This window comes from Schistocerca piceifrons, chromosome 1, assembly GCF_021461385.2.
Source record: "Schistocerca piceifrons isolate TAMUIC-IGC-003096 chromosome 1, iqSchPice1.1, whole genome shotgun sequence".
In the NCBI taxonomy this organism is placed as follows: Eukaryota; Metazoa; Arthropoda; class Insecta; order Orthoptera; family Acrididae; genus Schistocerca; species Schistocerca piceifrons.
The window spans coordinates 51,508,559-51,526,072 of record NC_060138.1 but is presented as its reverse complement, the minus strand read 5'-3'; positions in this window follow the sequence as shown (position 1 = coordinate 51,526,072).

Here is a 17,514-nt window from a genome sequence, read left to right as displayed (position 1 = left end):
CGCAGGTTCGAATCCTGCCTAGGGCATGGATGTGTGTGATGTCCATAGGTTAGTTAGGTTTAAGTAGTTCTACGTTCTAGGGGACTGATGACCTCGGACGTTAAGTCCCACAGTGCTCAGAGCTATTTGAATCATTTGTGAACCGCTGTTTGCGAGTTCTACTTGTATCTGGTAAGTATTCTTGTACTCACTGCATTGCATTAGAACAGCCTTAATCTGATTTCCATTTACGATACAAACATGTAGGAAATTATAAGGTAATCGTCGCTGTGATGCGCATTCACAAATCCATGGATGCGCATTCACGAATCCATGGATGCGCATTCACGAATTCACTTACCTCCGTGTGTCATTTATATTATAGCAGCTGATGGGTACTAGTCGCACAAGCTCATGAGTTACGAGCATTGGAAGACAATAAAATAATTCTCCCCTCACTTCGATTAACCCCACAATTGCCGTGCTACTTACCACGCTGCTCCTGACGCAAATGGTAAACGTTACTTACAAGGACCCCCATGAGTGCGACGTCGCCAAAGGCCAATAAAATTTACGGCGTTCGACGCCCCACATATTTTCTACCACGTAAGCACAATATTGGCTGCTAACGGCAATAGGAGTGGGAGACTGGAGATTTCCAATGATGAGCACGGCGTAAGGCCACGGAGCGTGGTTGAACTGCTTAGTCAACGAGTATCTCACAAACACTGTAACAGTTCTACCGGAGTTAATACAGAGCAGAGTAATGCCGCCAATGATAAACAAAGCCAACATAGCATTCCGTCTACACTTCGTCAAAAAGGAACCCAAGGAATTCCGCAGTGTGAGAGAAAACTGGCAGATGAAATACTAGCGTTTCTGCGAGATATATCAGTGGAATGTGGGGTATAGTATACTCTCTACCGATGATGTATAGATAGTGACTCGGAAGCAAGCGACGAGACACGAGGCTTATCAACTTTGTCAGATAGCGAGCTAAAGATGCCGTCTCTAGTGAGACATAATACAAGACTATCGTTGGCCAAGAAGCGGGCACTAAACATAATTACGTAACTTACGACGAAGATCATCCGCAGTATAGTAGAAAAACGATCGTGAACAGTCCACAGTAATACTACCGTGTAGGGCATAAAATAAACTCTGGATATTCAGGGAATGACAAGCCATACTTATTACTCAAACTGGTGTTTGCACGCTTCATGGATGGTCCATAGAATTTACAGGGTATATATGACAGTGACCTACTGTGATATGCTCATCGAATTACGCACGACATAGATTATAATGACCTCAAGTGATGAACTTGATGGTTCCATAACTTCAAACCATTGTACAGAATAACGAAACTTTAAAGAAAGCATAAACCTGACGAAGCACAGTAAACTGCGGAATAGGCCCTGAAATGTGTAGATGAGATGAGCAAACTCATCTCATCGTTCAGTAAGGAATTTGTTTTCAAGAGTTTTGAAGAGGAAATGTACATGAAATGAACTCTGTAATTAGAGGTACCAATAGAGTTGTACCAAGGTCGACTAACATCAATGCCTTAATGCATTCATATACAATTACGCCGAATGTTAATGTAGATGCTGTATTGCCTGGAGAGTTATTAATTGTACTGAAAGAAGTTGGATGTGGTCTGACCCCTCGATTCTTTCTCGTGTGCATTATCTTGCTAAAAAACCTTAAAATTTGTGTGAAATCTTATGGGACATAACTGCTAAGGTCATCAGTCCCTGAACTTACACACTACGTAACCTAAATTATCCTAAGGACAAACACGCAACCCATGCCCGAGGGTGGACTCGAACCTCCGCCGGGATCAGCCGCACAGTGCATGACTGCAGCGCTCTCTACAGCTCGGCTAATCCCGTGCGGCATGATCTTGCTAGGACAGTTGGGAATATTTACGTCACAGCTGGAAAGAGTGGTAAAAAGGCCGTAAGAGATCTACAGCTGTGGTATGAGAACTGCTTTGGTCCAATAGCTGGTCGAAGTAACTTGTTTTGCCCGATTCCTATTGGCTCTGAGAACTATGGGACACAACATCTGAGGTCATCAGCCCCTGATTCAACCTAACTAACCTAAGGACATCACACATATCTATGCCCGAGGCAGGATTCGAACCTGCGACCGTAGCGGTCGCGCGGTTCCAGACTGAAGCGCCTATAACCGCTCGGCCACCCCGGCCGGCCTCGATTCTTAGTTTCTGCATAAAAATCATACTCCTTTAGAGCAAACTGTCCATCCTGAAATTTGTAACACATCACAATTCATACCATTTGCAACCAATAAACAAATTCAGCCTTTGGATGTTTCTTTAGCCTGCAGCTATGCCTTTTAAACGGTATCCAGTTACAAGATAAGCTCCACGACAGGGATTTTCGCGTTGGGTTGCATAGAATCACATTTCATCAGTGCTCCTCATCCTGGTACAGTGATATGATTCTGTACGCATTTTGAAGTGTGGATATCTAGTTGTACGAACTGCACGGTTTGTACCTCCCAAGGAGTTCGCTCTCGCACTTGATGGTGCAAACCTTCGTCGTCACTGTGGCGCGCCATATTTCATTCGATGTTCATGGTGGAAGTTAATGGTTTGATTTGAACATTTATTGAATGTCGGTGATATCCATTTTGCGATGTGTAATACATACCTTCCAGGGGAGGTTGATGTCTTCATCTCCCGAACACTCATTTTCTGTCGCTGGTGTGATGCAAATGGGGAGCCATTGGCAGCTAATATTTTTCCTGTCATAATTGTTAACACAATACTTTCAAGTGAGACTTCCTACAGATTGAACTTGCGAGCTGGCACTCCAGGGGTTAATTGTTAGAGCACTGCAGAATTCACTAACGTTCATTAAAATGAAGCACATTTTAAAATATTTCTCTCCGTGTAAGTTTTCTGTTGTTACTCATGCCGAAGTCTGCGGGCGACTGTATTGAAATTAAGACGATAGGACATATCTTGTTCGGATTTGAAGATTTTCTAAAATGAAAAGATTATAGAGCCGGAGGAATAGGTACACAGGACTAACTGAGAAAGAATGCCGCATGAAGAAGGCGGGAAGGAGAAATTTTCTCTTCAGAATCTGCAGAAAATCGTTAATATTTAGAGATTCGTATACCTTGGTAATTATGACATGGGCTACAATAATACCGATTGGAGACATGTCGTTACAGATGATGGCAGAAGGTTGTAAACGGCGGGTGCAGCCTGTTATTCAAAAATGGATCAAATAGCTCTGAGCACCATGGGGCTTAACGTATTAGATCATCAGTCCCCTAGAACTTAGAACTACTGAAACCTAACTAATCTAAAGACGTCACACACATCCATGCCCGAGGCAGGATTCAAACCTGAGACCGAAGCGATCGCGCGTTTCCAGACTGAAGCGCCAAGAACCGCTCGGCCACAGCGGTCGGCCAGCCTGTCACTGACAGTGGTAGTTTCACTTGAGACTTTTTGTAGGATGGTCCACTTTCCAGGTAGTTTCCTATCAAAGATACCTCTTAAGTATTTTAGTGCGCAAATAACTGGAATATAAAAACGTACTCCGTTACATAAGTGGTTTTAATACGCTTGTACGATTGTTCGCTCTTCTTTCCGTTCCAAAATAACTTCAAAATTTTCGATATTTCTTTTGCATTAATCATTACACTAAGGTTCATAGCGGTTGCGGTAACCAGGAAGAATAAGAGAATGTGTGTAATTTCCGAGAACCCACAGGGTATCTTCTAGCGATCACGAAACAGCGCTCTGCCTTATGCCATAAAAAGATGTCAGCGTAACACAGAGCTAGTAATGACAGCTCAAACGAACGGCAGTTGTGACGGAAATTCGTCGTAGATGTCATAGGGTCAATAGATGCATCTGATTGCCAGAACCGGTGACAATGACGGTGGGTCAACGGAAATACGTTCGTCATGCCGTGCTCTTTCGGAGAGTATAGACCACGTAGCTGTATCACTGACATTCAGTGACGAAATGTCATGTTCTGGTTCAAATCAGGGACAATGATTCGTCCAGATAGAATTAATCTGTCATACCGTGACATATCGCTTGGTCTGTGTTCCACTATGCCGTCAAAGAATACAAGAAAGGCGTGTAGACTGCCCGTAACCATAACTTTAATTTAAATCCATTAACATATACACAGGGCATTTTTCAGAGAGAATAATTGACATAAACGATTTTTTATTCTTTAACAACAACATTATTTGTCATGTTCGGCCTCATCAGCTTCAGTTAAGTAAGTAGGAACAGTTACAGCTTAAGGAACATCTTCCAGAAATTGTGGTACACTTACAGACTTACAGATTAATATAATTGGTGATAAACTTGTATCCTCGAAATCACTACTCGTCCGACTGTCGGTGTTAAGCTAAAGTCATTGTGAATAGCCCTTCAGAAGCTATCTTCTACTCTTTTATTGGACTGATATGCACAAAATTATATATTTCCTTCTTGTTCGTGCTGTATGTCGAGTGATTTCTATTAGTATACTTAATTATTATTAGCCTGATGTGTAACCAATTGTTTCGTACGTCCAGTCCCAATTATCAGGCGTAGCTCCAGTCTGAAAAGAAATGCTATAAAGCATTACTAACCCATAAATGTTTCAGAGGATCTTATCCCGGCATTTTTGTTTCAATGTTTCACCTTACCTCATGTGAATAAGACCCAATCCGTTAAACAGTAAAGGTCTTGGGTAAATAGAGGTCAGTAGTAACTAATGCCCCTCCGAAAATAAAGCTTAGTTGTCAGCACTGGCGATGATGAATATTATTTAAAACTTTCTGTTCATACCCCTACATAGCATTGTCAGTAGTGTTCACAAGAAAACCATTTGCTTCAATTATTTTGATTTTTATGTTATTGTCTTTCTTACGCATGCAGCTATACGTACATTTCATTATAGGTTGCCAATAATGTTTACCGAATATTTGTAACAGAATAAATGTTTCCAACAGTGTACCACAACAGTACGCCTGACTTCCGGCTCAGAATAAGAATCTCGTCCTCACGAGATATCTGGTGTACCTAACCGATTTCTGGAAATTCAACAAACGTTAACATTTCCATTGACATGACACAGCTTTTTATCCTGCGATATGGATTTTGGCGCTAAGACTAGAAAACTTAAGAAACTGGACAGAATGTTTACTGTCCATGATGTCATAGAGGTGGCTATTACAAATTAAAATCTAGGTAAATTTCTCGTTAGACACATTGCTGTTACTGAACTAGTAATCTTCAAGTCATGGTGGCAGCCGTACCACATGCAAACCAGAATTTCTCAACATATCCAAAATACTGGAAGACAAGGGGAAAGTGACGTCATCTATCATCACGTTTTCACTTTCTCTTTTTGAGAATACAAATATTACTGCTTTTACAACGATCAGTCGACAGGTTAGTCACATGTTTTGTCTGGGTCTCCAACGTGATCCTTTGAGTGTGCCAGAAAAACTAGCTTATCTATCATGACGGGTTCCAATAAAGTCTACTACAAGCAAGGACTTGGCAGAATTCCTTATTATATTCGTGACAAACATCAAAAGTCGTATGAAGAAATTTTGGAAAGGCCTGTAAGAAACCACCCCCCCCCCCCCTAGCTATCAGGCTGAGGAAAACCTATACTGTAGTCAGGTGTTTTTCTTTCAAGAGAATGATTTAAAAGTCGATATTACATAGGTTTTAACCGGTTCGTAACTGGAGCTTTTTATGGGTGCTTGCCATTTGTCTTGCAAAACATTAAAAATACTCCACACTTATGTCAACACCGCCCCATCCACTTCCCTCCTACCAATTATCGTACGGGCACTCATGCAATCAAAATAATAGTAACGTGAATAAAATTGAGTGGGCGATTTCAGTACCATTCACTTATATTTTTTTTAAAAGGCATCAGTTTTTGGCCTTTAATGATTAAATGCATTACCAAAATATAATATCAGACGCTCAGTCCCCCGGCTTACAATCACAAATGCATAATACAACACTGAAATGTCAATAATTATTCCATCAAATTTAGTTTCATAAATAAAACAGGTTTTCCAAATTTCTTAGATGTGTACTTTGGTTGACTTACGTCCTTTAAAAATATGCACTTAATGCGATTACCAGCTTATATCTTCTAGTATATACTCTCACATTAGTAGCCGAGGAAAGTAACGCCTGTGTTGAGGTGCTAGACTATGTGGTGAGTGGGTTCGAATCCTGGTGCTGGCTGAAATTTTCACTGCCACAACCTGGCAAATAAGTAGCGGAGAGGTCGTAGCGTGAAGTTCTCTATCACAAGGCTTCGCGTGTCAATCGCCTGGACTACATTCCAGACCTCCCCACAGTGTCTCAAGTTGTCGGGTCATGTGACATTGCTGGTGGTTATCCGTCCGTCGGATGGTGGCCCCCTAAGTGCTATTCGAGTGGAGAACATTATGTACTGAAACCGAATTTCACCTCTCTCCCTTTTCTCAGCATCATCATACAACACAAACGTTCCACCGCACTTCACACAATTCCAGCACAATTCCAGCACACGCACATACACTCAATAAATACACATCAGACAAAACTGTCACATATCGACAAGGAAAAAGGCCACTGTGGGGAAGTAATCCCTTTCCGACATCACGTCTGAAATTAACCCTTAGAATGTCCGTACCAAAATTATTTTTCATGAAGTTAAAAAATGTTTTTAGTAAATCCTTTTTAATTGTATGTAAATTGAATGTGGAGGGGCGTTGGGAAGAAAAGGAAAGGGGAGGTATTAGTGATGTCACCTGTGTCCGGGTATTGCGTGGAATCAGGGCGATGAGCCGAAATGTCTACCAGACCGGGATTCGAACACGGGGTCTCCTCCTTACTAGGCAGGTGTGTTAACCACTGCGCGATCCGAAAGGACGGACACAATGCATTCATATAAGAGCTGAAAATGAAGATAGCACGTAAATAAAATAAAATCTTAAATACTTTCAGCTGATTATACAGCCGTCTTCAGAGCGCCTATAAAAACATGCGTAGTACCTGTTGACATAATGGAGTTAACAGATAACTTCTGCATCACAAGTATGCCATCATCCAGCAGACTAATTTCAATAATATCATGACATATACAACAGAGATAAAGTATAAAGCATACAAACCATTTTAAATGTCTACGTTGCTATACAACGCTAAATATTATATATCTGGGGGGAGGAAATGCATGTGTGGCGAGGTACGTCATCTTGTGACGTCACATGTTAAACACTTGTCATACACTTTAGGGGTAATCCCCGACATTTGTGGCCCCATGTGGATTATATTAAACGACTTGTCTCAGCATCACCGAAGTCACTTCGCGGATGTTTAAAAATTACCATATATTGCATCTATGATTCTGTGTATGTACGTTCCATCTCGTCATAAACCACAGAAGCATTTTCAGTGAAACTTGGTAGACGTATCACTTACTGTCTGGGAAGAGTCTGATGACTGGGTGTTGTGTGATGTCCTTAGGTTAGTTAGGCTTAAGTAGTTCTAAGTTCTAGGGGACTGATGACCATAGATGTTAAGTCCCATAGTGCTCAGAGCCATTTGAACCATTTTTTGGAAAGAGTCTCTGTGGATGTAAAAACAACCTAACTACCAAAGGTGTGAGGATGACCGACGCGCTAAAAGCCCTACTTTCGGCATTAGTAATTTGAGATTGAGAGAACTAAGTGATCTGCCACAAACTTTTCACATAATTTCAAGCCTATACGAAACATCGTTTCGCTGAAAATCCGCAGAGAACGAAGGAAGGGAAAAAAATGTCTCGCTTACTACATTTTCGCTGTTCATACAGTAAAACTGCCACACGAAGCATGACGTTTTAATTTATTACATCTTTTCTACTTACTGTGTTCGCGACACATTTTTCAGACAACATTTGCACATACTAGAGAGTGTGCCAGCGAAATTGTATTATTGTACATAGTTCTGGAGATATGACGTAACAAACAATGATATGTGTGAATAATTGTCGTGTCATGCAACACTTATAAATATATTACTTAGTAGCTACTAACACTATTCGCAAAACATCTCGCAGACAGTACCCACATATGTCGTTGAATGGAACTATATATTTATATCACTATACGACACAAAATTCAGGAGATACGGAGTCATAAATATTAAGCTGCGGCAAAATTGGATAGAGATATGTTGAAATATTTGTTCAGTTATGTGTGAAATACGTTAAATATATGTGAGAGACATTGTCATGTGAAGAAACGGGCAAAGCCACTGATGAAATGTTCATCCTAAAGCTCTGTAACTATTTCCATCAAATTTTGTACACAGTATTAGTTACGATTTGGAAACCACCACAGTCCTATTGGGATGAGTATGGTAACTTGGAAGAAGAGTAGCGGAGGTGCAGAATGACAGACACCGTGCGAATCTCTTGTCCAACGTAAAGTCCCGAGCGACTGGAAAAAAGCGCAGGTGGCGCCTGTATATAAGAAGGGTAGAAGTACGGATCCTCAAAATTACAGACCAATATCCTTAACATCGGTTTGTTGCAGGATTCTCGAACGTATTCTCAGTTCGAATATAATGAATTTCCTTGAGACAAAGAAGTTGCTGTCCATGCATCAGCACGGCTTTAGAAAGCATCGCTCCTGTGAAACGCAACTCGCCCTTTTTTCACATGATATCTGGCGTACCACCGATGAAGGGTATCAGACGGATGCCATATTCCTTGACCTGCGGAAAGCGTTTGACTCGGTGCCCCACTGCAAACTCATAACTAGGGCACGAGCATATGGGATTGGTTCCCAAGTATGTGAGTGGCTCGAAGACTTCTTAAGTAATAGAACCCAGTACGTCGTCCTCGATGGTGAGAGTATCATCTGGAGAGCCCCAGGGAAGTGTGGTAGGTCCAGTTTTGTTTTCTATGTACATAAATGATCTTTTGGATAGGGTGGATAGCAATGTGCGACTGCTGATGATGCTGTGGTGTACGGGAAGGTGTCGTCGTTGAGTGACTGTAGGAGGATACAAGATGACTTGGACAGGATTTGTGATTGATGTAAAGAATGGCAGCTAACTCTAGATATAGATAAATGTAAACTAATGCAGATTAATAGGAAAAAGAATCCTGTAATGTTTGAATACTCCATTAGCAGTGTAGCGCTTGACACAGTCAGGTCGATTAAATATTTGGTCGTAACACTGCACAGCGATATGAAGCGGGACAAGCATGTAATGGCAGTTGTGGGGAAGGTGGATAGTCGTCTTCGGTTCATTGGTAGAATTTTGGGAAGATGTGGTACATCCGTAAAGAAGACCGCTTATAAAAACTAATACGACCTGTTGTTGAGTACTGCTCGAGTGTTTGGGATCCCTATCAGGTTGGATTGAGGGAGGACATAGAAGCAATTCGGAGGCGGGCTGCTAGATTTGTTACTGTTAGGTTTGATCATCACGCGAGTGTTACGGAAATGCTTCAGGAACTCGGGTGGGGGTCTCTGGAGGAAAGGAGGCGTTCTTTTCGTGAATTGCTACCGAGGAAATTTAGAGAACCAGCATTTGAGGCTGACTGCAGTACAATTTTACTGCCGCCAACTTACGTTTCGCGGAAAGACCACAAAGATAAGATAAGAGAGATTAGGGCTCGTGCAGAGGCATATAGGCAGTAATTTTTTCCCTCGTTTTGATTGGGAGTGGAACAGGGAGGGAAGATGCTAGTTGTGGTACAAGGTACCATCCGCCACGCGCCGTATGACGGATTGCGGAGTATGTATGTATATGTAAATGTAGATATACGTTGAGATGCGTGAAAAACTGCTGCATCGTACAAGATATTTTACATTATTAATTCTCTAAACTAATTCTATTCGCAACAAATTTGCAGACGGTATTTATGTATGTCGCTGAATGTAGCTCAAAATCGGGAGATACGACGCCATAATGAGCGTGAAAACAAAGCTGCAGGGGAAACTCACTAGCGATACAGGTGAAATGTGTGCACAAATACTTGTGAAATATGTTAAATGCATGTGAAACACATCTGGCATGCGTGTATACGAGCAAAACCAGATGTTGAAAGCTCATCCTAAACACTAGAACGATATCATTTAAATTTGGTAAACATATTAGTGACGGTCACGGAAGAAACACTGCAGGGATAAGAACCATAAGCCTCCTATACGGGTGCAGGTGATAAGGTTGAGGAAGAACGTGGAAAAAGTGATGGGGCGGGGGAAGAGGGGAAAGGGGAGATGCATAGAAGGAAGGGTGTTGAGAAGATTGATAGGGAAATGAAGGAGGAGATGATGGGACAGAGACATGAAGGATAAACAGATGGGTAAAGAGAGGGCCGGAGGAGATGGAGTAGGGAGGGAGAGAACAGAAGGAAACTGGGAGACAAAGGAGGAGAGAGAGAGAGAGGAGAAGATGCAGACAGTGGGGAGGGGTAGGAGGAGAAGACCACAGAGATATGTGGAGTAGATGGAATTAAATGGGAGAAAGGAAGATGGACAGAGAGAGAAGTAGGAAATGGACAGACGGGGGTGCGAGCAGATGGTCAGAGAGGTACAGAGGAAGGGAGAGATGGGTAGAATGGATGTACAGAGAATGTGTTGTGGAGGGTATGGTTAGAGAGAGGGGTAAGGAGGAGATGGAGTAATAGAACATAGGAATAGCTCCGTACCAGGGCGATACCAGGTACTCAGCTGGTAGATACACTCTAAAAAGAAATAAATAAATAAGAAACGACATACTTCGAAGTAATTGTCAGGTTGAAGTTTCAAAAAAAGTTGAATATTTATGTAGCAGAAAGAGCTACACAAATCGAGAAAGTCAGTAAGACGTTGGACCGTCAAAATTCCCGAGATGGGTGGAGGGCCCTGCACATAATGTCACAAACATTGGCTAAGGTAGGTTTTGGCACGAAAGAATATGAGCAATAGAAACCCTCTTCGTGTGAAGCAGGCATTTAAGCCCTCTCCGTGTGAAGGCAAGCCTTTAGTTGTTGAAAGCACAGGTTGGTTTGCCATAAAGGGTAACAAATAGGTGCGCAGGATATTCCCGATGTATCACTGTACTGTAAGTGCGCCTCGGCCTTGAATCTCACTGCCTGGAGTAGAATTGTTTTGCGTAATGAGTTCCGCTTCGAACGCAACACCGATGACCAGTGAAGTTGTGTTCACTTCGTGCTTGCCATAAACTTTCATGGTCATAAATGTCGCCGGATATCTCCCTCCTAACGGCTAGAGATTTTGACGATATAACGTGCTGGTTGAACTGGATTTGGCACGATGTCCCACGACGACTACATCCAAAAACTCTATTAATCAGTGCCAAACCGAATAACTGCTTGCATAAGGACCAGAGGTAGATCAAAGAGTTATTCACGTGCTCAATTGTTGCAGCTCTTTTCCCTAAAAGACAACCCAATTTTTCTGAAACCGAAACTTGTTTGTCTGTACATGTACAGAATCTCAGGAATCTTGAGTAACAATTGCACAATTCAAGGAATTGAGAGAATATAAAAGATATGCAAGAACTAGAAATAAACCAGGAAGATCGGCAAAACTACACCGAACATCTCAAGTATCTGAAAAATAAGAAAATGACACCTAAATCAAAAAAAGACCAACAGCACATAATTAAGACTGTGGATACATATGAGGAACGTTGGAAAATTGGGAACGAATGAAAATATTATGGGTAATTTGGAAGTAACCGAATCTGCAATTATCGAAGAAAACGGCTGGGAAATGATTGACTTCAGTGTCCAGTGAGGCTATCGAAGTATTATTGGCTTCCAGTGTATGAAATCGTTTCCTGTCTCGCCTTAATTCTGTCAGTCGGTGTGTTGACTGTTATTAATTAATGTATCTTTAAGTGTTTTTGTTTCTGACCACTTGCTGCGGAAGTGGTGACGCTGATAATAATTACACGAGTACTTTGCAGTTGGACGAGCGAGTGCTACAAATCTCGATAATCGTGGGTTTAAGTAAGATTTTCTGCCCTTGCCGGGAAGTGTTTTCTTCGGCCAATGCGGAGAGGACGCAAATGAACGGATCGCAGCACTAGGCAAGAGCAAGTTGTTTGCACAGAGAGGTCCAGATCCGCTTACTCCGACTAGCTGCCGCGAACCACCCCGAAGCACAACACAGCTCTTAATCTTCCTAATTAGACTCCAGCTGCGCCGCTCCAAGGAGCTGTTCCTCTGCACGACAGTAATTAATTCGCGGAGGCGTGAGCGACCTGGTTCCCTGTTAATCTCCCAAGTTTTGATACCAGTCAGGCGGAGCCAGCCCTTGCTTCTAAGCCGTGCTCTTCAGCGTGGGCCGCGCGTGTCCTTCGTAAGCTATAACGACTTGGCTTGCAGTGTATCCACGAGCTTCAAGTAAAGCGACAACGGTATTTATAGAATGTAGTCACTAGCCTAATGCACAGATATTGTTAGCGACGGTTAATGGCGAAGATTTTGCTATGAAGGTCCTCAGTCAACCACTGTGTCTTAGGTGGAAAATATTTTTAGAAGCAAAACACGGAGACTCTATAAATCAAGAATTTCCAAATTAAAATGATTAGAAATCACGTCCACCCTCACCGAACTTGATAGCGTTGGGTAATATTTTCACATGCCAATACATAAATATTACAAATATAGCATAGCGAAATTCTCTATATTTTATTTATTTTTCATAGAATTTGGCCCATTATAGACTGCTAAGAACCTAACTCTAACATATAGTTTTTTTTTTCTTTTTGTCTTCCTACAAGATCTTCATGCATTGGTTAATGGCTTGCCCCTGTTCATTTGACATCATCCTCCCGGCTTGTGGTTTTTGTTGTTGGCCAGGAAATCTTGCAGTATTTATCAATAGCCTGAAATATTTCTTGCCATGTATGGAGTGTTGTGTGACGTTAAGTTTTCACAAATCCCATCTTGCCTCTTCTAGCCACCCTGTGTTTTTTTTTAATTTTGAAATGAAGTTTTTTTTTCATTAGGGTGTTGTTATCAATTCGGTTAAAGTCATCATAAAATTTCAAACCACTAGTCTTTAATTTCTCTGAGAGTGTTTCTGCGTTTCTGTGTAGACCTTCATTTCTTCTCCTTGTACAGCTGTTATCCTCGTTCTTCCGTGTTATTAAAACCATGCTGAGTGTTTTCCTATGTTTATTTTCCAGTTCATTTTGTTCATCTCTCTTATAAAGTATTACGCACTCCTATCCATTAAGTCATTCTGCTTTAATGACTATCGTGTCGTATTTAATACTTGCCTGGAATGATACCGATATTTTATTACATTGGTTTTGGATGAGTTTGTATGCTAATACGAATTCTTCGATGTTTCTTTACTTGCAGCGTTATCTAATCCGTTTGGTTGTATCCATTGTCCAAAATACTTAAAGTTATCAATTCCTTCAATGTCGACATATTTTCTGAGCAAAGCCATAATACAAGATCATTAAATGAAGAACTGCAGAACAATGAAAAAAGCAATTGAACACAAATAAAAGATAAACACATTCCACAAACATCATCATTCATCTCTTACGACATATAGATTATGTACATCTCATAACCCACTGCAGACACATCTAAACTAGTTGAAGAAAACTTACTGAAATACAACAAACAACTTGCAGGAAATATTAATGAAATAACTAAAACCCTTCAAGCAATCGCACCCCAAAATTACAAATTTTACTTATAAGAAGATGGGCTTCGTGTCGGATGCCCAGTATCAGGAACATTGGCAAACATATTCATCAACGAACTGACAACACAAACTTCGATACAGTCATCACAAATAAAGGATACAAAATTCTTTACTGGTACAGATATGTGGATTACATAATCTGTATGGTAGACAAAACAACAGAGAAAATTGATAAACTTCGTACAGACATAAACAATATACATAAGAGTATTCAATTCAGCATGGAAAAAGAAACACGGAAGCAGATACATTTCTTGGATATAATAATAACGAGGGATAAGAGTAGATACACAATAAATGGACGGTTGTGGAGGTGGCCAGAGATACGGGGGGGGGGGGGGGGGGGGAGGTGAGGGAAATGGACTGAGAGGAGGGCAGAAGAGATGGACAGAGAAAGAAGGAGCGAGAAGTTGGACTAATACATACATAGCCAAATCCACATACAAAACTAGTTTATACATAAAATCTAATACATCTAGAAACAGAAATAAATTTGGGGATGAGACAGAAGGCAGAATAGATATGCCAATTTCTGCATCAGAAGCATCAAAAGTAGACAAAATTTTTGTGAAAGAGAGCTGGACCAACAGAAGAGTTTAAACATAACTGGAAAAGATTTAGCGAGATAAGAGTTTACAAAAATCTTCTTTTGATAAAGTAATCAACTGAGAGAGGATGTGCATCGATCAAGAATACGCATATCATATATATTCAGATATACAAAAGATAGTATGTTGGACACAGTAATGAAACACGACTGTCTGTATAAATGACAAATCAAAGTATTTCCTTGTGCCAAGACAATGCTGTAATTTTTCAGAGGAGTGCTAAGGATAATTTATGTTTTGCGAGGACCATTGATGCCTGTGTATGAGGAAAACACTATGAAATAATGAGACTAAAGGGGAAAAACCAGAAAATACAGGCAAATGATTACTGGTACGTAAATCATGCATATTTTTGATGTATGGATATTATAACAGAGCATATGTGAGAAAAGGAACTACTTGTTTATTATCGTTATTGCTTTTCTCATTAATTTTCTATCATCGTCATTATTATCATCGCCATCATCATAAGTATCGTCATCAAAATCATAAACATCGTCATCATCAAAATTGTTATCGACTACTGAATAAAGGCTTTGTCTAAACTCTCCCATGCATTATAGCCCTCCGCTAAAAGCATCTAAAGCATGTTTTTTAATGTCACCTACACTACTTCCAGTCTTTACGATCATTGAATATCTTTGAGAATCGACCAAATAACTTTCTTCTCCCATCTACCATCACTTACTATATCTGAAGTGTACCGTGCAGTTACACTTCATTTTTATCACATTCAGAAATTTGTCCTCCACTCATATGAAACTTTCTGGCATATTGAACCTGTTTTTGGAAGTTAGGAGACGAGGTACTGGCGGAAGTGAAGCTGTGAGGACGGGTCGTGAGTCTTGCTTAGGCAGCACAGGGTGTAGAATGCTTGGTCACGAAAGGCAAAGGTCCCGCGTGTGGTGTCACCACCAGACACCACACTTGCTAGGTGGTAGCCTTTAAATCGGCCGCGGTCCGCTAGTATACGACGGACCAGCGTGTCGCCACTATTAGTGAATAAAGACCGAGCGCCACCACACGGCAGGTCTATAGAGACGTACTGGCACTCGCCCCAGTTATACGGACGACTTAGCTGGCGATGCAACACTGACGAAGCCTCGTTTATTTGCAGAGAAGATAGTTAGAACAGCCTTCAGCTAAGTCAATGGCTACGACCTAGCAAGGCGCCATAGCAAATTGATAGTTATCGTATGAAGCATGTCTCATCAAGAACGATGTATACAAATGATGGATTAAAGTTAAGTATTCCAGAAGCTATGTACTTTTCTTTATAGCATTCATTACGTATCCTGTTTCAGACCTCACGCCATCCTGTGTGAGCTTATAGCGTGCATTTCGGCCTTCTCTAGCAATATAACACCGCGTTCGAGTCTCGGTCCGGCACACAGTTTTAAATCTGGCAGGAAGTTGCAAATCAGCGCAGAATCCGTTGCAGACTGAAAATTTCACTGTAGAAACATCCCCCAAGCTGTGGCTAAGCCATTTCTCCACATTATCCTTTCCTCCAGAAGTGCTAGTCTTCCAAGGTTCGCAGGAGAGTTGCTGTGAAGTTTCGAAAGTAAAAGGCGAGGTACTGGTGAAAGTCAAGCTGTGAAAACGGGTGGTGAGTCGTGCTTGGGTAGATCAGTTAGTAGAGCACCTGCCCGAGTTCCAGTCTCCGTCCGGCCGACAGATTTAATGTGTCAGGAAGTTTCATATCAGAGCACACTCCACTGCAGAGTGAAAATTTCACTCTGTATTCCGCTCCTTTTCACTCCATCTGATCACAAGTATACGGAAACTTGTTAGAGGTCATTAATACTGGATGTGTCCAACCTTCCCTTTTATGATGGCTTGAAATCTACCGGGGACACTTCCAGTAAGGAGTCTGTTTGTGGAGGAATGGCAGCCCATTCTTCCTCAAGAGCTGAATCCTAAGAAGGTAGTGATGTCGTAGCGACGTCAACGCCTTAATTCATCCCAAACGTTTTCCATTTGCTTCAGATGGGATTCTGGACAGTTCAGTCCATTTCAGCAATGTCATATGTCAATAAACTATTGCCTCACAAATGTTGTTTCACGACTGGGAGCCTTGTCATGCCGATTCAGAAAGTCATCATCTCCGAATAGCTCTCCTACTGTAAGCAGTACACAATATTGACAATATATTCATATCCTTCTGCGTTTAGCGGTTTTTTAAGCGCGATAAGAGGACCACACCGTAATCTCGAAAACATCCCAATACGGTGACACCTTACCCTCTGTACTTCTCTATTGGCACAACACTTGGGCCATTCGCATGCTTCCGTAAGGTCGCATCCAAGTTGACAGTCTGCAGTGGGACACCGTGACAAATGTTTATACAGAAATGTAGGATTATGAAATATGCCTGTTGCCCTTCGTCTTCCATGCGCAGGATGTCACGTGAGGAAACAGGAAGCTGAGTTAGCCACGAGAGCTGCTTTCAAAATACGTGCTGATGTATGGCTAGAAGCTCTCCGGCCTGAAGGAAATTTATTATAATCGAAATCAGAATATGTTCAAGTATTCTGTAGCAAAGTGATGTTAACGATATTAGACTGTAATTTTGTTGGTCCACTCTTTTACAGCAGGAGTCACCTGCGCTTTTCTACAGTCGTTTCCCACTTTGCTCTGGGCGAGAGATTCGTGATAAAAGCAAGCTAACTAAGAACAAAATGTGTAGAGTACCCACTTAGATGCCGAATAAGATGTCCATTCGGACCTGCGGTTTATGTTCTCTGGTAACCAATCAAGAAAAGTGGGACTGCAGCCGAACACGAATCACTTCTTTTGCAGTGTTTGTGGGTTCCAATTTGGATGCCGCTACAGCCCTTACTTTTACTTCTAGGTGTATAGCGCCGTAGTTCAGTCGTTTAGTAACCGGTTCGTAATAATCATCGGGAATAGATGAAGCACAGATTGCCTGCGAGGTGGACATTTCCAGTGTTATGATCATTTAGCGATTCACTAATAGTGATATCTTCCACTGAATCACTTTGTGCTTCGCCTTCATGGTATAGTTCTTCAGTACCAACAAAAGTAATTCCTTTCGTCAGCTCTAAGACTCGCTCGACGATAGCCGCGCCTATCAATCTGGAACGCCTAAAAACAGAACTACCTGCTTCCGGTAGAACATTGATAACACATCTGTCTTGCAACACTTTTACAAACCAAAACACAGCGT